This window comes from Neofelis nebulosa, chromosome 10, assembly GCF_028018385.1.
Source record: "Neofelis nebulosa isolate mNeoNeb1 chromosome 10, mNeoNeb1.pri, whole genome shotgun sequence".
Lineage (NCBI taxonomy): Eukaryota > Metazoa > Chordata > Mammalia > Carnivora > Felidae > Neofelis > Neofelis nebulosa.
In genome coordinates this window covers 93,763,078-93,786,708 of record NC_080791.1, presented here as the reverse complement: position 1 = coordinate 93,786,708, position 23,631 = coordinate 93,763,078, and the positions used below count along the sequence as shown (strand labels likewise).

Here is a 23,631-nt window from a genome sequence, read left to right as displayed (position 1 = left end):
ATGGAGAGTAGTTGTTAACAAAGGTGAGAGAGGTGCCTAGAAAGTTAGCTGCATATTTTGAAGACAACCACATCCAGTTTTCTTAAAGGGGAGGAACAAAAATTCAAAGAAAGCATCCACTTGGGTCATTACAAATGTAATATTAATGTAACTATTTTTTTTTAATTTTATCTATTTTGAGAGAGAGAGAGAGCAAGAAGGGGATGGGCAGAGAGAGAGAAGGAGAGAGAGAGAATCCCAGGCAGGCTCCATGTTGTTAGCACAGAGCCCAATATGGGGCTCAATCCCATGAACTGTGAGATCGTGACCTGAGCTGAAATCAAGAGATGGATGCTTAACGAACTGAGCCACCCAGGCACCCCCTCATGTAGCTATTTTTGATTAATTATAGAAAAAAGGAAAGATTTTTTTTTTTATTCTACCCAACTCAAATCCAGAAGTCCTCTTTAATTTTCTGTAATGTGGGTAAATGAAGGAAATTTTCAAATTTGAGGCTGGCTTCACTCTGTCTTCTAGTACAAAACTAGGGTATGCCTTTCTTCCTACCTGCGTGGTGCTGTGTTTTTGAGAAATAATGACTGTTTCTAGTATTACATATAGCAATCAGATGCAGACATTTGTGGAACTAAAATGAAATGAAATGACCAAAGTCAAAATATGCAGATACATGCGACTCACATATAATTGTGTATGGTGATCTTGGTGTCTTTATTAAAAATGGCTGTAACATTTATGATCTCACTTACTTTTCTAGACTCTCAGAACTGCTCCATTAAAGGCAGTTTTTATCTCCACTCTCCTTAAAAGGGAGCAGTTTTATGTCACTGCCTTAGTTCACAGTTTGCATTGGAGATGATGCTCTGTGATTTCTGAGAGTAAATCAAAAAAGATGCTACATTTGCAAATGTCTTCTGTCACTTTGTAGGTTGCCTTTTAGTTTTGTTGATTGTTTCCTTCATTGTGCAGAAGTTTTTTTATCTTGGTGAAGTCCTAATCCTTCATTTTTGCTTTTGTTTCCCTTGCGTCCGGTGACATGTGTTGTAATAAGTTACTATGGCCAAGGTAAGAGAGATTGCTACCTGTATTCTTCTCTAGGATTTTGATGGTTCCCTGTCTCACATTTAGATCTTTCTTCCATTTTGAACTTACTTTTGTGTATGGTGTAAGAAAGTGGTCCAGTTTCATTCTTCTGCATGTTTCTGTCCAGTTTTCCCAACACCATTTGTTGAAGAGACTGTCTTTTTTCCATTGGCTATTCTTTCCTGCTTTGTCGAGGATTAGTTGACCAGAACCATGAGATACCACCTCATACCTGTCAGAATGACTCAAATTAACAATACAAGAAACAGCAAGTATTGGTGAAGATGCAGAGAAAAGGGAACCTTCTTGCACTGGTGGTGGGATGGCAAACTGCTGCAGCCACTCTGGAAAAGAGTATGGAAATTCCTCAAAAAGTTGAAAATAGAACTACCCTCCAATGCAGCAATTGCACTACTAATATTTACCCAAAGAATACAAAATATAGATTTGAAAGGGTACATGCATCCCAATGTTTATAGCAGCATTATAGCAACAATAGCCAAACTATGGAAAGAGCCCAAATGTCCATCAACTGATGAATGGATAAAGAAGATGTGGTATATACATACAATGGAATATTACTCAGTGATCAAAAGGAATGCAATCTTGTCATTTGCAACAACACGGTTGGAGCTAGAGTGTATTATGCCAAGTGAAATAAGTCGGATGGAGATATATGATTTCGTTCATGTGTGGAATTTAAGAAACAAAACAGGTGAACATGTGGGAAGGGACAAAAACAAGGAGAGAGAGGGAAACAAGCCATAAGAGACTCTTAATGGCAGAGAACAAACTAAGGGTGGATGGAGGTCAGTGTGTGGGGGATAGACTACCTGGGTAATGGGTACTAAGGAGGGCACTTGTTCTGTTGTTCGCTGGGTGTTCTATGTAAGTGATGAATCACTAAATTCTACTCCTGAAAACAGTAGTACACTATATGTTAACTAAAATTTAAATAAAATTAAAAAACAAAAACCAAAAAAAGGTGCTGTAGCTTCTGTTTGCCTCTCTCTTGGAATGTGTGCCATGGGAGCCCTGAGCTGATATGCAAGAAGTCTAGCTTCCCTGCACCTGTGTTGCTAGAGAGTTCAGCGACAGAAATGGTAGAGCTGGAGCTGGAGAGCAACTCAAATGGAGAAGGAGATGGAGATGGAGAAAGAGAGGGGCCCAAGGAACGCCAACTGCCCTGCCCTCCCCCACCCCGCTGCAACCGGAGCCTTCCATCCCAGGTTCCAGACATTGGAATGAGTATGTGACCCTTCAGGTGATTTCAGCCCTATTCTTCAAGCCAGTCAGCTGAGACAAAGTGGAACAAAATAAGCCCTTCTTGAAATGCAGCTTCATGAGCAGAATAAATATTTTGTTTTGTTTTCTTTGGTTTTCTCATGGCTATCACATTTTGATGTGGCTTGTTACACAGCAGCGGGTAACAAGAATGGTGGTAAGCCTTTTTCTGTTTTATTAATGTAAATAAGAGAAACCCTATGCATCTAGAAATTATCACTCTCTAGTACCGAAGGTGAGCGGTAGGACATTAGGGACATCGTAGGGCCCTGATTTTCCTAGAAGTTCAGGAAACTTACCATTGTCAAGTAGCAAGGCCAGAACAACAGGAAATCTGATTTCTAGGACTGTGCTTTATCCTTTGTAAACACAATGAAACTTTATTATTTGTTAAAAGAGCAACCTCTTGGTATATTGTACACTTGAAACTAATATAGCACTGTAAATTAACTATACTGGAATTAAGACAAAAAAATTTTTGAAAGAGTAATCTCAAAATAAACAATGAATCTGACAATCTAATGAACCCTATACATCTCACATCTCTGAACTGATTTAGCAATAATTTGACCAAACTGAAATTAAATATTGTTTGCCTGAGCTTTAGAATCTTGACAACTATATCCATGGGTTTTGTGAAATTTATATAAGAAAGTGAAGAACGTCAACAAGGATCCTGGGAAAATAACTCCGTTGTAGACTGAGGATGGAAATAATGCCTTAGTTATCTCCACACTCCCGAAACTAGTATTTAGTACACCCAGGATTTCTAGTTTCATGTATGAACAAATCTGTCGCTCAAATATTTACATACCCTCATAATTGCATGTCAAGTAGAATATTAAGACTTTTTTTTTTTAACAAGGACCTAAGAAACCAAGTCAATCTGGTTTAGCAATGAATGACTCTCAAAATTCAAAATTCCAGAGGCTGATCCAATAGGTCAAGTGATGTGAGCAGACCTTGTTTCCTCACTCTCTTTTTACTTCTGAACTTAAGTCTGTGGGTTTGCTTTATTTGCAACATACTTTCACCATAGCTGTTCTAAGAATCTTAAATCTGTAATATCCCTAATCATTCTCCTCTCCCAAGTACTGAACAAAAGTTTAGCTAGGTCAAGTTAGGGGGTGTATATTTTGCTAAACCATTTCTGGGAGCCAGGTAATGGGATTGTGGATTAGCTAAACTCAGCCTTCAATGTGGGTTATAAAGTAAAGAGAGTGTCCCCTACAGTATGGTCTGAACAGAGAATGGGTTCTATATTCCCCAATCCATTAGAGTATTATTATTATAAGATAGGGTGTTGGATCCTGGGCGACTAGACCTAAAAATGTCTTGTCTACCTCTAATATTGATTTAGGAACCAGTATATATTTGAATATCTAGGAAACACTAGCACTTTCTAGTGAGCTAACCCTGCACTTTTATGAGTGCATTTATTTTTTTGAGCAATGCAATGAAGTGCTAATTATTTATGTGAGTTTTCTGCATAGGAGTTTTTGCACTTTTACAGCTTTTGGAGAGAGGAAAAAAATATATAACTTTGAGTCATCTGTAATATCCCCAGTGCTCTCTGCTGTAAAATCTTTGGATGAAGTAACATAATAAGTTGGGGAGGCTTGAGAATCCACTGGCTTATGATTTATCCAACTGCAAATTATACTAGTTCAACTGGGTAATAAGAATAATAATAATACATGCTTAGGGAACATAATTCACAGTGGAAGAATAAAGGGAGAATTTCCCTCTGTTTCCATGGGCTTCAGAGAATGCTTATTAGCCAGGTGACTGATGTGCTTCTTTGAGTGGTGTCACTAAACATGTGAAGAACAAGGGTGGTTATGAAACTATTTCAATTAGGTGGTGTACATCCTGGGGATGTGAGAAGCTTAAAGAATATTTGGGTCACTGGAAAAGTCACATTTCTTGGAAGCATTTTTTTTTAAACCAAAGCTTTAGAAATATTCTTATCCTACTGAAATATTTCTTATTCTACTGAATATGTTTGCATTTTAATTCAGGGCAAGGATGAGCTCAGTGTGTAGACTCATTCATCAAATTTATAAGAAAATGGAGCCTATGAGAAGGTTAATATTTTTAGTAAAATTAGAAAAAGACCATTGGGAAGGGGAAATAGAAAGAAATCCATATAATAATTAAAGTTAGGTTTTGATCAATTACCTGATTATATTTAAGTAGCAAGAAAAACATAAGAACCATACATGCAATCTATAATTATTTCTGAAGTACATATTTACAGATTGGGAAAACATTCTCTTGAATTTATTATGAAGTGGTTTTATGCTTAGGATGATAAAGCCACACCTAATGGAGGCAAAAGTTGATTGGCTAGTAGTTTATTATTTTTGGTTAAAGCAAGATTGTGGGGTTTTTTTAAATTCTGGTTTTCACACATAGGCATGGTATGACTTTAGGACATACTGTTTTTAACAGTTTCGTCACTCCATTTCTTCATATGCAAAATGAGACTAATAATAATACCTAACTTTTAGGCCTGTTGAAGAATCAAATGTGCTAATATGTGTAGTATGTTTTCAGCATTCCTGCCATATATCAAATACCACAGAAATATTAAGTACTTAGCTGGTAGTTTGGCTGGCTATAGTATTGGAGGCCACCTACCTGTTCTTTTTGAGTTTTGAAGGAAGTTACTCAATTTTTTACCCTAGATTTTAGTATTTTATTGAATTCCAATTCCATTATAATTCTGAATCCTTTTTGCGTTGTCTTTTATCTTAAAAAGTCTCTTCAGCTTTTTCTTTTCTCCCACCAATATTTTGAAATTTACGAAGATGTTCTTTGGTGTGAGCCTTTCTTCAACCACTGTGATGGGCACATGAGTGTCCGTTAAACCTGGAAATGTATGTTCTTTATTTCTGAGAAATTGAGTTATTATTTTGATCATTTTCTTCCCTCCATGTTTATTCTTCATGGTCTCTGCAATCTTTATTATCAGGATATTAATCTGTCAGGACTGATGCTTAAATTTCTCATCTCTTCTTTCTCATTTTTTTGTGTCTTTTCTATTCTCTCTCTATTCTGAAATGCTTAGTCTACTTTATTATATGATCCTCAACACAAGAATGGCACTCAGTCTGTGGTATACAATGAGTGCTAAAGAAATGATAGTTTTTTCCTCTTCTCTTTCTCTCTCTCTCCTTTTCTTTCTGCAGTTGCTTCCTCTTATTCTACTTTATTATTAGTGCTTCCCAAGCAATATGTTCAATTTCTGGGTTTTTTAAATTAAATTATTTGGTTTCTGTATTCCATCTCTGCATCTAGTATATGTGGACCTCTGTTCTCAGTCCAGGGAAATATTAAACAATGTAGAAGGGAACCAGAAAGGTTTTTGTAAACTATCATTTATTAAACACCCACTATAAAACAGAGAATCTGTTAAATTGGCTTCCTCTAAAGCATTATCACAGTCACAAAAACCTTTACGATAACTTTAGTGTTTTATATGTTGTATTTATCTTTCAAGAGAGCACAAGTGAGGGAAGGACAGAGAGAGGAGGGACAGGGGATCTGAAGCAGGGTCTGTGCTGAGAGGCTGACAGTAGTGAGTCTAGTTGGAACTCACAAACTGAGAACATAACCTGAACTCATGACCTGAGCCGAAGTCGGATGCTTAACAGACTGAGCCACCTGGGTGCCCCATAATATAACTTTAGTTTTAAATAATTTTAGAAATAAAGACATCAAAGTGCAGAGAGATTGCAAAATTTAGCAAAAATTACAAAATGAGATTTGAACCCTGTGATTTCAACCTCTAGAACCCATGCCTTAATTTCTACACAATGCTGCAGTGACACAGAAGTAAATTCCAAAAAGGCCTGTCGGTACCATGGAGGGAAACCCAGCTCATTAATGGTATCTGGGACACGCCAGGCCAATGTCAGCTAAAAAGTATGGGCAATGCACACCCTTTATGCAACTGCTGTGTATATGTCCCATAGCAAAGGTGGTCTCCTGACGTGTACAGTTGGCCTGACTTCTGAGCTGTTGTGATTTTCTGGCTTCTCCAGCACAGCTTTGAGAATGGAATGTAGCAAAATGACTTCTCCTAGCTGAAATGCTCACCAGGGAAGGACAAAGGAAGACGCAAGCTTGTTATTTTACTCAGGTACAGGGATTTTTCATTTTGGTGAACACAAAGGAAAATGATTGTAGTGGTAAAAAAGCCTGGTGGATGTGTACTCTGTACTAATCCTCCTGTGGCTAATGATGTATTTGAAATGTGTTTTTCTCCATGTAGGAGAGTGACGTACTTTAATGCAAATTCTCCCTCCTTGACCTCCCAATGACTTTCCATCAAATGAAATAATATTTCTATTGTGATTTATAATGCACACATGCCATGACTTACAACTGTGAGGAATTTTCATTCATTTATCTATCCATCATTCCATTCAACCCGTAACTTTTAGGTTGAACCAAATGAAATTGCATATACTCAACTGTTTGTGAACTGAGGAATTGTAATTTCCTTCTTTTTAATTTTTTTTAATGTTTATTTATTTTTGAGAGAGAGAGAGAGAGAGCACAAGCAGAGGAGGGACAGAGAGAGAGGGAGACTTAGAATCTGAAGCAGGCTCCAGGCTCTGAGCTATCAGCACAGAGCCCGAAGTGGGGCTTGGACCCACGAACCCTGAAATCATGACCTGAGCTGAAATCTGACGCTCAACCAACTGAGCCACCCAGGTGCCCGTGGGAATGGTAATTGCATATGGTTAAAAATAAAACTTACTGAATTCTGAATAAGAGTCACTGAAAGGTTAAAAATGTATTAGACATAAGCATAGATGATTTGAGCAGGAAGATTATGTTTCTCCATATATGTTGTTGAGTGTCTCCTGTGCCTTGGACTCTGAAGATACAGTGCTAAACAAAATAGGTGTAGTCTGCGCCTACATGCTGGCTCAAATCTTTTGGAAGAATGGAAATATACTTAAAACCACTGTAGTATAAGAAAGAGGAAATTTCCAGGGCCCTTGAGTGGCTCAGTCAGTTAAGCCTCTAGCTCTTGATTTCGGCTCAGGTCATGATCTCAAGGTTGTGGGATAGAGCCCCACGTATGGCTCTGCACTAAGCGTGGAGCCTGCTTGAGATTCTCTCTCCCTCTCCTTTTGCTCCTCCCCACCCCTTCTCTCAAAATAAATAAATAAATAAATAAATACATAAATAAATAAATAAATAAACATTTAACCAAAAAAAGGGAGGAAATTGCCCTAAAATGGTATTGGAATTCAAAAGAGAATATGTCTCTCTAAAGGAACTTAGAACAGGTTTTATGGGGAAGGAGGTATTCCACTGGTCCTTGAATATTGGATAGGGCCTAGTGAGGAAGAGCACACCAGTTGGAGGGAACTGTAAATATGCCTAGGTAGGTGTTCAATTCTTATGGGACACAGTTATGAGCCTTGCGCATAAATTGTTTCTAATTGGTCAGGGAGGTGAAATATAAAGAATTTTAAGACAGGCAGAAAAATATGTGAGTTCACTATAGGTATATATGTATTTGTTTTTCTTTATGCAAAAGGGATAATTCATTGGACTGTAGGAATCAGGAAGGGCTTATCAGTCAAGATTTTATCTGCTTTGCTTAGAAAAAAAAAAGAATATAATTTATGTGGGTGGATAATGGACAAAAGCAACTCTAAGTTGAAGGAAAGCCAGTAGGTAAGGCATGGCGGTGAAGAAGTGCATGGAATATTTAAGAGACAGAAACATGGTCTGATGAGCCTGAAGCTCACAGATGATAGACATGAGGCTATTCATAAATGCTGGACTGAAAAAAGGAGAGGTTTGATAGCCACGCGGAGCAGTCTGTGTTATATTCAGCGTGGCATTACTGAAAGTATATGAATGGAGGCTACTTTTTCCAAAAAGAGCTAAGGGTGCAGAACTAGAGGAAGATCTGTGACCAGATCATCATTGTCTTGTATTAAAATACAATGGTAGGGGTGCCTCGGTGGCTCAGTTGGTTGAGAACCTGACTTCAGCTCAGGTCATGATCTTGTGGTTTGTGAGTCCAAGCCCATGTCGGGCTTGCTGCTGTCAATACAGAGTCCGCTTCAGATCCTCTGCCCCACTTTCTCTCTGCCCCTCCCCCACTTGCACTTTCTCAAAAATAAATAAACATGAAAAAAATACAATGGCATTCAGTATTATATGGTAGAAAGAAAAGTGAATTTGGAGCTAAAATATAGGGGCCAATTGATTAATGCCTCTAAAACTTATCTTCCTCAACACCCCCCCCAACATAAACGTTAGCAGTTCCTTTGTCTAGTTCACAAAGCCATTGTCAAGAATATATATATTCAAGACAATGATGATTATCTCCTTCAGACAAATGTGAAAGTCTGATTGTGACGTGGCATTTTAAAGGAGTAAATTTAGACAAAGATGAATGTCACTGGAGTGAATGCTTCTTAATAACCAGCCAGTCACCACCCTGGTTCACAGATGATGGGTATTGATCAAGTGTGTATCATCTGTGACCACAGTCAAGCCTCTCCCTCAATCCATAACTGCTGTCATGGCTGAGCATTGTCCTAAAAACTTCCCCAGTTGGAAGAGACCATAGAGCAACAAAACAGTCCTATTCTGCTTAGACTTCTTTCAGTTGTTTCTATGGACTTTGCCAAAAGTTTCTTAGCCATTGCACCATGTGGGGCAGACAAGGTGAAGATACCCTCATAATCAATGGGCAAAGACAAATGATGAAATGGAGCATAGAAAGTTTCAGTGCAATTAATTGGAAAAACATTCATCTGAAATCGAGAGGACTTGACATTTAGTCCAATTCTGACTTTAAAGCTCTGAACTTAGATTGTTCTTTTTTCCTCTTCCTCCTCTTACCTTCTCTCTTAGCTATGAGTTTTGGAATACATACTTACTTGTGGTATCTTTTAAAGTGGTTAACCTCAAAATCTTCACTGTGAAGGACTTATCACCATTTTGCAAGGAGGAAATCTGAGACTCAGAGAAGGTTGTTCTATGCAAAAGAAACTCAGAGAAGTAAGTGACTGCACTAAGATTCAAAATGAGGTCAGCCTGACTACAAAGTCAGTTATCTTTTAACTCTACTATGCTGCTGCTTATATTTAAAACAAATGGAGGGGTGCCTGGGTAGCTCATTCGGTTAAGCATACAACTTCGGTTCAGGTCATGATCTCATGGTTTGTGGGTTCAAGCCCCCTTCAGGCTCTGTGTTGACAGCTTGGAGCCTGGAGCCTGCTTCAGATTCTGTGTCTCCCTCTCTCTCTGCTTCTCTCCCACTTGCACTCTGTCTCTCTCTCTCTCTCTCTCTCAGAAGTAAAGTAAATATTTTAAAAAATTTAAAATAAAATAAGCTATAAAAATAAAACAAATGGATAACACAGAACTTCCCTGATACTATTTTACTCCACATATATAATCACAAAACAATGCTAAGATGCACAAAACTAAACATTACAGAATTGTTTGGGACAGGAGAAAATTATCAGAAAAAGAACATAATTTAAAATGTCCACTATTAGGGGATTGATGAAATAAATTATAATAATTCTGTAAAGTGAAATATTACATGGTCCTTGAAAACAGTGAAGTAAGCCCATATGTGTTGATGTGCAACGATTCTAGCTTTCTTTGCCAACTATAACCAAAGCAGAATAATATAAATTATGTGATTTCAATTTACAAAAATGATAGGATACTATATTTGTTTATAAGCATATAAAAGGAAGGATGTAAAAGAAACTGCTAATACTGGTAATTTCTAGGTAGAGAGAAACAGAGACTTTTATTATGCATCTACTGTATATTTTATTGATTTTATTACATGCATATTGTTATTTATTTTTTTAAGAATCAAAATTAGATCATATAAATTGAGAGAGTATCTATGATTACTCACAACTCCCAAATTCCACATTTGAAAATTATCTCACTTTGAACAACTCAAATATATAATTTCTGAATACGGTTCCCCTGTGGCCAAAATTTGAGACACTTGCATGTGTATGAAAAATGTATGTGTGGGGCGCCTGGGTGGCGCAGTCGGTTAAGCGTCCGACTTGAGCCAGGTCACGATCTCGCGGTCTGTGAGTTCGAGCCCCGCGTCAGGCTCTGGGCTGACGGCTCGGAGCCTGGAGCCTGTTTCCGATTCTGTGTCTCCCTCTCTCTCTGCCCCTCCCCCGTTCATGCTCTGTCTCTCTCTGTCCCAAAAATAAAATAAAAAACGTTGAAAAAAAAATTTAAAAAAAAAAGAAAAATGTATGTGTGTGTGATGTTACTTTCAGGACGACAGCTGGATGGGGGAAAACGGTCAAAGGCTGACTCCCAGCATATGGCCTCACAGGTTTCTTGATTCCTGCACACAGAGCATTCTGGGCAAGGTCAAGGGCAGGCAAGAAAGTGATTCGTTAAACTTCTGTGGTTGATGCACACTAGATGGATGCTGCAAGTCAGCATCTTGTACCTGCAGACCCTGGGCTGTAGCCCTTTGTTTAAAGGACAAAGATCATTTCAAGTAAGGAACTTGAAAACCACATGCGTAGAGATGAAGAGCCAACAGTACAGATGGCAGACAGAATCGGAATCCCATTGCTCAGATGCAAGTTCCAATGTTTGGAAAAAGAAAAACAACATTGTAATTAATAGTAGTATTTCTAAGTCTGAGCTTGACTCCTACACACTTGAAGGAATTTAGCTTAATAACAATGGTCACGTTTTAATTTGTTATTCATTTAGAGGGAACATGGTGTTGTATAGTATTTTGTCTATAACCAACAAATACTGATCCTCTGTTCCCAAGAAGCTTGTCATTATATAAAGACACTTTTTTTTCCCTTTTTGGTCAGGCTAAATGAAAATCCATGTCCAAAATTTTATTTACAGGTAAGGTTAATAATATTAGCTAATGGATCAGGAGAAAGACTCAATGTCTTGAAGAAAGACATGATAGCCTCTTAGAGTAGTGTAAAGTAATTTTCCATGTATTTATTTCCCTTTTACTCATTATTTATAGGTGAGTTATGGAAAATTGGAAATATATTTTGATTTTGTATCAAAGTTACCAGTTTATTTTGTTTATTTTATTTTTAGTTTTAATTTTTTAATATTTATTTTGAGAGAGAGAGAGAAAGACAGAGGCAGAGACAAAGCATGAGAAGGAGAGAGGCAGAAAGAGAGGGAGACACAAAATTCGAAGCAGACTCTAGGCTCCAAACTGTCAGCACAGAACCCGATGCAGGGCTCAAACTCACCAAACACGAGATCATGACCTGAGCCGAAATTAGATGGTTAACTGACAAGGCCACCTAGATGATCCCAAAGTTACCATTTTAGTTTATCTAATAAGATATTCTTTTGTTCTTTTTCTAACCTGCTAACTGTGGATTATCTCTAAGACTCATAGATCTTTTCTGTGTATCTCTTTTCTTTAATGGTTTCATTTACGACCAAGAATCCCTATGGTTTCCAGATCTACATTTGCTCTGTTTTGTTTGTTTGTTTGTTTGTTTACTTATTTATTTAGAAAGCACACATGCGTGAGCAGAGGAGGGGCAGAGAGAAAGGGAGAAAGAAAATCCCAAGCAGGCTTTACTGTCAACATGAGCTGAATGCAGGGCTTGTTCCCACAAACCTTGAAATCATGACCTGAGCTGAAATCAAGAGTCAGATGCTTAACCAACTGAACCACCCAGGTGCCCCTCCAATATGCATTTCTAACTAGATTTCCCACCATCTCTCCAGGACCTTACCTTAATTTTCCATAGAATATCTTCTCTCAGATTTCTCATATTAATCTGGAACATACTTTTTCAAAACCAACCTCATTTTAGCTCATTGCCTACCCCGGTCTATCTCACCCGGTCTACCTCACCCTCTTCATTTCCATTCGTATATCCCAATCACAGACTCTTCTTTCTTTCTTACTCCAAAATTTTAGAGTCATTTTTCATCAGACTTTTATCATTGTTGATTTGCACCTAGATTTGCTCATAGTCTCCCTTCTTAAGTATTCTGTTCTTCCATGGTTGTTACCATTGTTTAAATTCTCATTTTCTTAAAAGCTACCTGGTATCACTGTATCTAAATTATTCTCTATTGCCTGCCCACTGATCCAATTTGTTCAGAGATATTGCCTGAATCCTATCATGTATGGTATCTATGGTGGTCCATCAGAAGCCTTCCTTATTCCTCTGCTTTCCCCAAGTCAGCTGTCATATTTAATTCTCATTGCTCTCTTTTACACTAACTTTTCTAAATACAAACTCTTCATTTATTATAACTTTTCTAAAGACCCTGGGCTTTTGCAGGACTGAGTCTCATTGCTTATCACAAAATCACTGATCCCATCAATTAAAAGTTTATCTCCTCACAACATAGCTAAAGTGATCTCTTTCATCCTAACATATTATTTTTCTTTTGCTTTCCAAACTCATTCATTGTTTTAAAATCAGCATTCTTTTTTAAATTTTTTTTTTTTTTTAACGTTTATTTATTTTTGAGACAGAGAGAGAGAGACAGAGCATGAACGGGGGAGGAGCAGAGAGAGAGGGAGACACAGAATCGGAAGCAGGCTCCAGGCTCTGGGCCATCAGCCCAGAGCCCGACGCGGGGCTCGAACTCACGGACCGCGAGATCGTGACCTGGCTGAAGTCGGACGCTTAACCGACTGCGCCACCCAGGCGCCCCAAAATCAGCATTCTTTATGTGAACTTTTGTGAACTTAGACATTCAGTTTGTACTATATTCTTGACATGTAACTTAACAAAATGCATGACCATACTATTTTGAGCATCTGGTACAGCTCTCTTCTTGAGTTTAGGCTCCTTTGGCAATTAGACATTTATTCTTTTCTCTCCTTTATTGTGATGGTTTTGCCATCCTGATTATTGTCCAGACCCCCTACCCAAGGCATGCGAAGTGACTAGTGAAATTTACATATTTTCTATAAAGTAGATCCCCAAAGCCTGGGTATAATACCAAAGTACCCCTATGTTCAAGTTCCAAAAATACTTGAAGAAAATCATCATTTGGGGGACCTACATATACTCAACATATGCTAATACTAAATTTTAAAATAATATATTTTCATGTTATTATTTTAGGAACATAGGAGGAAAGGACACATTTTTCTTTGAACTACCAGTTGTCTTAGGTAATTTTTACCTAACTTGTGTTGCTACTTTTCTCTTAGATGAAAATGGCATAATTATTTCTTAAAACCCTACAGGTCTAATTGGAAGATTTTAAACATTTTTTTTTCTGAAATCAAAATTGGCCTTTTATAACCCAAGAATAAAATATATGACTTTTCTTTTGAAAATATTTGCAATTATATTACCTCTCTTTTGATAATTAAGGATATATCATAAATACTCTCCTCAAATAAACATGTTAATTTTATAAGAAAATGGAAGGATTTCTTTTTTAAACTGCTTATGCAAAAATTTCTACCTGACACAAAATAACTCTGCTGTAATTTTCTACATAATTACTATGTTCATTTTTTTCCTGCATTTCTAATAGTAACAAAAATGAATATGGAGAAATAAAGATTCCATACCTGGTAATCATTGCTAATATTTTGCATTCTCTGCTGCAGTGTTCTGGTGAAATATATCTATATATCTATATCTATATCTATATCTATATCTATATCTATATCTATATCTATATCTGTATCTATTTCTTTTTAGAGTGCATCATTGCTTTGTAAGATCACAAGTCATTGAGTGCTACCAAGGGAAGGAACCATTGTGAAAACACAGATGTAAGAACCTCAATCTTAAATTAGGTGGGAAGGGTTGGAGTAGAGAAATTATCTTTAGTAAAAGGTGTGTTGTTTAATGAAGGAGGTAGAAGGAAGAAAGTGGGAGCTATTTCAAGAGAAATGAATTAGGAGAACTCAGTACATGGTTCTTGGGTCATTTGTCCAGTACTTGCTCCCAGGACAGATACCAAACCTCATTTACTAATATTGGCACCTTTTGTGGCTTTGGCACTAACTTATGGTTACAGACTTTGAGTCAGGATCTGATTTTCTTATAGCTCTGGCTTCCCTAGATTATTTGACGGGTTTCACTACTGTTCTTAGAGAACACAATTGAATGTTCTAACAGCATTACTTGTAGAAGTAAGTTTCATAGATTTGCCTAATAGTTCCCAAGAGCCCTTAGACATTAGCACTTGTAATGCTTGTAGTATAGAGACCTATTATTTGGAATTTCCCAGTTTCACAGACTGATATAGTTTCTATTTTCTCCCTTCCATCCTATACGAATGAAGAGGTATTTTTTGTTTTTGTTTGTTTTTATAGGTAACACTGTGCAGAATTGTGAGTCTCATAATGGATAACTAGAGACATGATGGCTAGTAAGGCTATCCGGGAAAATAACATATGCCTGACCATTCTTACATCCCCTAGTCCCTGTAGATCACTTTTCTTGATGTTATTTTTTTTTAACTGATGTATAATTAACATACAATGTTATATTAGTTTCAGGTATACAACATACTGGTTCAACAAGTCTATACATTACTCAGTGTTCACTACGATAAGTGTACTTACCATCTGTCACCATATAATATTGTTACGAGATTATTGATTATATTCCCTATGCTGTACTTTCTGTCTCCATGACTTACATATTTTATAAATGGAAGTTTGTACCTCTTAATCTCTTTGTCGATTTCACCCATCTCCCCAACCACCTTCTGCTGGCTTTTGTGAGAATCGCTCTAATTCCTAACTTCAAAGTATCTTTGTACTTTATATTTGTTGAACTTATTTATCTGTCTGCATGTTTGTTCCCCAAATATCCCAAAATCTATAGTCCAGTGTCTATATGTCTTTCATTATGAGATTCTTAGCATGTATTGGTTGCCCTTCAACTAATGCAAGACTTCTGAATTATGATTATGCCATCTATAGGGGACTGATTTGTGAACCACTTCCCTGATGAAGGCTATTTCAGTGCTCTGTTGGTTTAATAACATAAGACATTAATACAGAAATGGGCATATTTGGAAAAATAACATTTATTTTTTAAAGTTTTTTTTATGAAAGTAAATGAGAGGTGTGGATGCTAGTAAGAGTTCTTTAAAAGTATATTCAAGATATTTTATTCCTAATTCTAGAAGTATTTGTATTTGTAATAGATGATGTGAAAAGTACATAAAAGCACAAAGAAGTTGAAAATGACCAACACTTCCACCAGTTAAGTATATCCAATTTGATAACATTTTGGTATATACCTTTTAAAATATATACCACACTTCCTGGTTAAAACCATGGACTCTATTTCTAGACAATCTTGTTTTAAACCTTTGCTCTATCACTTCCTAAGAGTATAACTTTAGACAATATACTTAACCTCTCTGTGCCTCAAGTTTCCTGATTCATAATAAGGGCTGTAGTAGTACTGACCTATTTATTTGGTTTCCTGTGAAGATTAAATCAGTTAATCCATGCATAGATTTTCAATTTATGACTGGGTATATTAATGTAGTTTGTTACTGTTACTGATAATAAGGATGATGTTACTATGTACTAGATTGATGGACTTGAAAATTCTCTTTTCTTTCAGTTGCTTAGATAAACTCCTTTTAACTGCAGTCATTTTTGAACTGAATAGTTTTATTTACTTAGTTTAGGAACTAACAAGGCTTACTAAGAAGTATTTCTTACTCATTTCTTTTTTCTTTTTTTTTGTGATCCCCTCAAACTTTTAAACAATAATTGCATTATTTCTTAAGGGTTTTTGAGAAACACCTTGCATTACTTCTTGTAGCTTCTTGTAACTTCTTATGTTCTTGTGCATTTTTGGTTGATTCTTTCAAAGGTGAGTGAACTGAGATATCTAATAATTCAAACATTTTTAAACCTCTCCTTTTGGACTTAAAACACAACAAAAAAGGCCATTTCTTCTCTTTGGCTATTAAACTTCTTTTCCCACTAGCCCACACGCCTGCTCAACTTGCTCATCATCGTTGAGGAATAAACTTTAATCAAACAGAGAAACCTTATTCCATTCTTTTACTTCCTCTTGGAAACATCTCTATGGATGTTATAATTATTTCAATGGATAAAAATAATGAAATACGTCATTTTTTCCCCAGTAATCAAATTAAACAAGCACTAGAGTAGAGCTGAGAGTAGAATATCTTTGGCCACATGTTGGAGAAGTAGTAAAATATTTGAAGTTTATTGCCTAATGATTGATTCTTAGAGTCATGTTAAGTGTAAATTCGAAAAGTATGCAGAGCTTCAGAGCTACTTGGTGGAGCGAGGGAAACAAAGATCAGTTCACCAAAGCCACCAGAGGGGAAAAAAAGCCAGAGCCTTTTTACCAGCTAGAACAAAACTCATGAGTTTGCAGGGCTTTACCTCAATGCATTGAATCATCACATTCCATTTGAATGTTAAACAAACATGAGTAGCCTGTTTGCTATCTAGGAGACGATACTGAACCCAATTCATTCTCTGTTCCAGAAGGAAGAGAAGGGAGTCTAGTATGAGAAGATCATCTCTCTTCATGAGGCAGCTTTATTTCCCATCCTGCACCATCCACCTACAGATCTCACTGAATTAGCAGAGGGACTTCATGAAATTCAGGTGTGTTTCATTACAAAAGGTAAATTACTTGCATATTCATTTTCTAAATAATTTTTCAACTGGAATATAACCTTTCTGTTGGTTGCGAACCTTTTGCACAGATAATATTTCTTCTAAGTGTTTCTGATGGTGATTTTATGGAAGCCAGGGCAAAGTTGCATCTGGAGTACAGGAAGTGCACGTGCATATGGGATTATGCATTCCAGCAGCACTATGCTTGGTTCATATTCTGTATGTTCAGAAGCAACTCTAATTCTTCATATTTTCAAGCAACACTTCTTGGACTCCCAAGATATAAGAACACTTGGGAGAAATTAACTGATTCAAGAGAATAACTTAATGATTTTCTAAATGTGAAAGACTCAGACACAGTATTTACTAGAGGAGACTGCTGTAAAATCGTTACAGTTTATTATCAACAGCATACAATGCTCTTTTAAACCAAGATATTTTGCTTTATTACCCCCAAAGTAGCTGCATGTGCTGCATTCCCTTCTACCAGAATGCTCGTGGTAGGAGAAGATCTTTAAATAATCCTCATCCGGAGCAAGGAAAACAAAAGGACTCACAGCCCTTCATTACATAGGCCCCGAGTGACAAAATACAGCTCATATTGTGGTAATTTTCCAAACAAATCAAGACCTCTGATTAAATAAGTTGGGCCTTAGGCTTCCTGCGATTCTAAAGACTATCAATAGAAGCATTGTGGCACAGTCTTATTAGACTCATTGGAGCTATAATTAGCCATTGGAGAGAAACAAAAATGTAAAAAAAAAAAAATCCATCATGATTAATTTTCACAGGATGTCTTGGAAACCTTACAGGAGGAATTAGTAGTCTGCCTATTTATAATTAACAGATCGCAAACACTAATGCATTTTCCCAACAGGGACTATTTAAATGGAAAGCTTTGTTGATGTGAGACTTAAATACATAGACTTGAGTCCCTGGAAGATGTGTTTTACAGAGATTTTAGGACAATGCAGTATGTTCTCTTGATTGGAAGTTCTTTTGGTTGCTTCTACTTGAAGTGGTCCTAGGGGAGAATCCCCTTGGCTTCCTTTAGCTAAGGCAGCATGTGCAATATGGGGGACTTGGATCTCACGTTCACCTCAGAGAGAATCCTGCAGCCAGCGCAGACACATCAGAAAGGAATTAGCACTTTAGTTAAGTGTTAGCATCCAATTTCTAACATGGTTATATGTGGAATTTTGTGATCACCTCAGCCAATCAAAATTGACAAAAGAACTCAAATTTACATATATGGGAATAGGTGATTATCATAGAAGTCATTAAAGTATTTGAGCTGACACACAATAGGGTGTTAATGTCTCTCTACGGCTGTAAGGTAATAAAATCATATTTTATAACAATTCTAATTTGTGAATACTAACTTCAAAAGAGAACATACTGCATAAAAACTGCCAATGTAATAAATTTGCCCCTGCCTCTAACCTTGTCCAGACCACTTGTAGGGTATCCATTCTAGATAACATGATTCCACATCATGAATTCTTTCAATGGCAAACACTGCTTTATCATACAGTTAAGAGCCACTGTAATCTAGCCACTCTTTATGGTTACAGTCTTAATCTTCTATATTTTCTAATGTTGCCCCGATTTTATTAGTTACTTAATATTTCAGGACCTTCCCATATTCTTTTTTACTGTCTTTGCTCTTTTCAATCTGAAAAAAATCTTGCTCAACCTTTAAATTCTTTAAAACTCAGGCACATAGAGAACTCTTACTTGAATTTGTTTTGGCCTATCATTGCCTGTTGCAGCCTCTTGGCTGCAATAATACACCCCACATATGTGCTAATATGACATCTAGTGTGTGACTCTATTATCTTGTCTATGGATTTGTACTGTAACACTTGGTAGACATGGATTATGTCCAGAGAATATCTGCTCCATATATGTTATGACTTTGGGAGGTATCTAACTCAACAAATGTTGAATAAGAAGACTTGTCAATGTATATAGTTAACAGGTATTTAGTATACTTGTTTATTTCATCTTATGAAAACATTTGTGTGTTTTCTATGTTCCCATTTAACATGGATTCAACAAAGGATGAGTTTTTTTTTTCTGAATTGAGCTGACAAGTAGCCACTAAGTCTTAGAAATATATCTGAATTACAGAGGAGCAGAGTAACTTTATTTTAAAAATCTCATTGACTTACTGAGCATGCCACTTAAGAGAGAGGGAGAGAGAGGTGAGAGTGAGAGAGATGAAAGATGTATTTAAGAAGTTGCTAAAGTAAATTTATGACCTTCATTTTTATTGTATTGTACCTGAAGAGCATGGTAATTAGGATGGGGGGAAGCCCAAACCACTTTAGATATTGGTGTGTAATGGGCTGTGTACATTTTGGATGACAGAGACTAGTTACCAGTAAGGAGAGACTAAACTGATTTCTGGCTCATACCTTTCCTAAAGTAAACATTATATTTGTTATAACAAAAGTTTAATTTTATTTCAGTCCTTTTGCTAGACTAAACTATTTATAGCTATAGATGCTAAATAATGAAAGGATGGTCTATGACTTCAGACTTGATTTCTTTCACTTTCTTACCTGTGAACCCCACTTATCCATGAGCTTATAATTTTTTTAATTTGCATTTTTACGAGAAATGTTAGTGCCTCTCAGATTATCTTTTTTATACCTAAGTATGTATCTTATATCCATGGTATTTTAGGAGATTTGAAGGGAGAAACATTATAAGTTAATAAACTATTTTCTTAAAACTGCTAGAGAAACTCTCATTGTTGGCAAGTGAAAAGGGCCTTACAGGTCACAGAACAAAATTAGAGGACAAAAAATAAAAATGAGGAGAAAAGTTACATCTTTGCTCATTAACTCAATTCTTTTACAGGGGGCCTGATCTCATGAACTGTGAGACTATGACCTGAGCAGCTGAAACTGACTCAGATGCTGAACTGTCTGAGCCACCCAGGCACCCCTCATTATTCAATTCTTAACAGTAGTAGCAGTATCACTCAAGCTACCTGCTAGTAAATAGGGTATCCTTGGTATATTTTCTCGTATTTAGTTGTGACATTTTTATTCCTGAAAATGTTGAGAACTTAAACATTTGCAGCAAGTATTGAGGTTGCATTTATCCTCAGAGGTAAGTGAGACTGCAAATCTTAGAGCCCCAGAGTATACTCAGATGGCCCACCAAGTCAGAGGCAAAGAACTTTAGAAGGGAGAAAGGAAGAGAAACAAATGTTTAGTTGCTTGATTAGAATTGAATACACATCCAGCTGCTTTGAATTCATCCTGAGGGAAAGTAGAGCCCCACACCGGTGATGTATGCCTATGGGGAAGTGCTTTTTGGAATAACCTGAGACTCAGGGACAAAATCTCTCAACGGAGAATACAGAAATTAGGTTCAAACTAAGCTTTGGGTGTCTATGGTGAACTTCCACAATTATGTAACATCTCTAGTTAATTTTCTCATTTTAAAACTGGCAATAGGATTATCTGGTTCACCGGGTTGTAAGGAATAAATAAGATAACATATATAAAGGCAATGTTTTTCATGTTAAAAGATGAGATAAGAGAGAAATTGAAAGCTATAGATATAGATATCTGTATATCAGTCTCTTTTCTCCCATGCAAAGAGTTCTGTGCCTGGGCTGGCTGCTGTCATTTGTCTTACTTTCATTCCACTTGTCCCTTTTTGGAAATCCCAAATGTAAAAAAATTGTAGTGTGATCACTTAGGGGAAAACAAACAAACAAACAAACAAAAAACCTGACTTGGCTTCATGCTCAACTAGTTCCAATCCCTGTTGCAGTGTGCTTTTTGTTTTTTAAGTAAAAGCTAAATTATGTGCCTCTAATCAAACCTTTGTAAATTGTCAAATTGACTTCTGGATTAAGATAGCAGATTGAGCACATGCTTTTTACATCCTTTCCATTGATATTTAAATGTCATTATGACAGTAAAAGAATAGATCTGCAACACAGACCAGTATCAGAGGGCGTGTCTTAGTTCAGATGTTTTGAAGAACTTTATAAGTAAGAAAATACATGGGATCACATTGATAGGTAAACCAGAAGAGAGGATACTGCCCCTGCAGATGCATGGTGGAGAAGAACCATTCTTTTCCACGTAGTTGCGGACTCTTCTAGCTTGCTGTCAGCAAGTACAAAGAGCAGGAGCAGACAGTGGGGATAGACTTTTGGGTGACTAACTACAGAACTATGCACTCAAGAGCAAGACAAGTCAGATCCCCTGTTTCCTTCCTTTTTCCCTCTGTTCCTCCTCCTGACCCTATTCAACGACTATTACAGAGCGCTGTGCCAGAAAGGATTTTGTAATCCAGAAAATATGTAAATTTCTCTAAAGAAACTGAAAAATATGGAAGGGTAGGGTTTTGTTTCTCAGTGTTCATGCTGGCATCTGAGAGATAAGCCTGGCAGAGACTGAGGCATAGAAGGAAATACTCTGAAGCTCTTCAACACCAAGTAAAAGCCACTTCATTTTGATATGGAGGTGGAGGGCCTCATAGCACCTGTCTGCCCCCCAGCCAGCAATGACAATACCAACATTTCTGTATAAGAGAAACACAGAAGGGATTGTCTCAATTCAAGGGAGGATCTAGCAACCTTGACCCAGAGCTAGTTTTGCAAAAATGAATCACAGTTCTGAATTAGATCATTTGCTTATTACAGGTGGTTTAGGGGGAGGAAATCCTAATGAAGATTTGGGAAATTGTCCTGCACTCACATCCCCATAGCAAGCATGCTTTATCTTTGATGTGTGTGTTTATTTGGGGTGGCTAAGAAAACAGTATTAAAAGTTATGGAGCAGAGAAAGTAATATAAACCCAAATTTCTCCCTCTTGATCCCTACTACCTACACAAATGCTGCCCGGTAACATAGCTTTACTTTGCTTTCAAGGTTTTTGGTCGGTTCTTCTATTCATTTTTTTTATGTTTATTTATTTATTTTGAAAGAGAGAGAAAGTGAGCAGGGGAGAGGGGCAGAGAGAGAGAGGGAGAGAGAATCTCAACAGGTTCCGTGCTCAGTGCAGAGCCCGATGGGGGGCTCAGTCCTACCACTGCAAGAGCATGACCTGAGCCAAAATCAAGAGTCTGATGCTTAACCGACTGAACCATCCAGGTGCCCCCAGTTCTTTTATTCAGAGCAGAAGTCAGGTGGGGTAGATTGTTTGCTAATAAACAATCAAAAAAGAATTCAGAAAGGCATACAATATACCTTTATATCTCACTTACAAATCTGAACATTGGTTGGAGTGTCTCTGATTCAGGTTTAGGGTCTGTAAGCATCAGCTGTGGTGGCTCTAAGGCTCATATCTGTGTGTGGAGCTCAAAGTCTATGGCTACTTAAGATATTTTCTTCTCATGATGATGGCATAGGCAAAGATGACAAGCTTAATAACCATACAGGCTATTTCAAGCATCTGCTCAAGTCATTTCCACCAACATCTCATTGGCCAAAGCAAGTCACAGGGCCAAAACTAAAATCCATGGTTGGAAAAGTTTACTCAGTACACCATGGGGCCATGACAATGGTATACATATAGGAAATGATTCCAGCGGAATGAATATTTGTAGCTAATAATTCAATTCGTTACAGCAAAAGAGATCCAAATTCAAAATTGAAACCTTACCAACTTTCAGCGCCATTCATTCTGGTCCTTCATCTTTCAAGTAAGGTTATATCCAGAGGTCAACATTTTAGGAAGATTATCAGGAAAGAATGAAAGACACCAACAGTCACGTATCATTTGGAAGAGGTTATTGGATTTTATAGGAATGAAGACAAACCTGATTTCCCATGGAAGTTCCTTTCTTCTTAACTCATTTTCTATCCAATATCCACTGCTCCTCTAATTCTACAGATGGCTGTGTGTGAAAGGATGATAATGCATGATGGAGGGATTTGCATAAAGGTTGAAGTGAAATTTGCATTGTCTAGATGCACCAGTCTATTTTAGACAGAACCTGGCAAATCATTTGGGATTTAATGAAAAATATCTGAGTAGGATATGAAGCTGTTTTCCTAGGAACAGTTGAAATTATATTGTCTTGAGTCATTTGAGAAGACAGCACCGCCCTCCATCCTACCAGAGGATAGTGAATAGTCCTGGAGCTTCCGGTGAAGCACTTGTTTTTCATCTCAAGTGAAGATTTCTTGATAGTATCTCTGCCCAGTGTACAAAGGCATTGTTTAAAAAGGATTGTACAGGGGCGCCTGGGTGGCTCAGTCGTTAAGCGTCCGACTTCGGCTCAGGTCACGATCTCGCGGTCCGTGAGTTCGAGCCCTGCGTTGGGCTCTGGGCTGATGGTTCTGAGCCTGGAGTCTGCTTCCGATTCTGTGTCTCCCTCTCTCTCTGCCCCTCCCCCGTTCATGCTCTGTCTCTCTCTGTCTCAAAAATAAATAGACGTTAAAAAAAATTTTTTTTAAATAAAAATAAATAAAAAGGATTGTACAGTGATGAGAAAACATATTAAATTGCATATTTTGAAAAAGAGTAAATGGTGGCTATGGATCATTTCTCTCATAAACTATACCAAGAGATGCCATTGCAGGGACATCAATAAGATCCCTAATAATACCCTTTAGCAGTATCACTCCTCTTAAAGTAAAAGT

The 23,631-nt window shown here is 37.2% G+C and overlaps 1 protein-coding gene across 7 annotated transcripts in view; it reads left to right on the top strand.

The window, feature by feature from the left end:
- The window catches only part of LRRC4C (leucine rich repeat containing 4C), a 1,203,118-nt gene that overhangs the window by 600,324 nt on the left and 579,163 nt on the right, over nt 1-23,631 (top strand). For 6 of the 7 annotated variants that reach the window (XM_058688696.1, XM_058688692.1, XM_058688697.1 and 3 more), the window contains one exon: nt 16,877-16,999. The gene's annotated coding sequence lies outside the window, so the exon portion shown is untranslated. Of the gene's footprint in view, nt 1-16,876; nt 17,019-23,631 lie in introns of all 7 variants that reach the window. The other variant, XM_058688694.1, reaches the window with a different exon arrangement.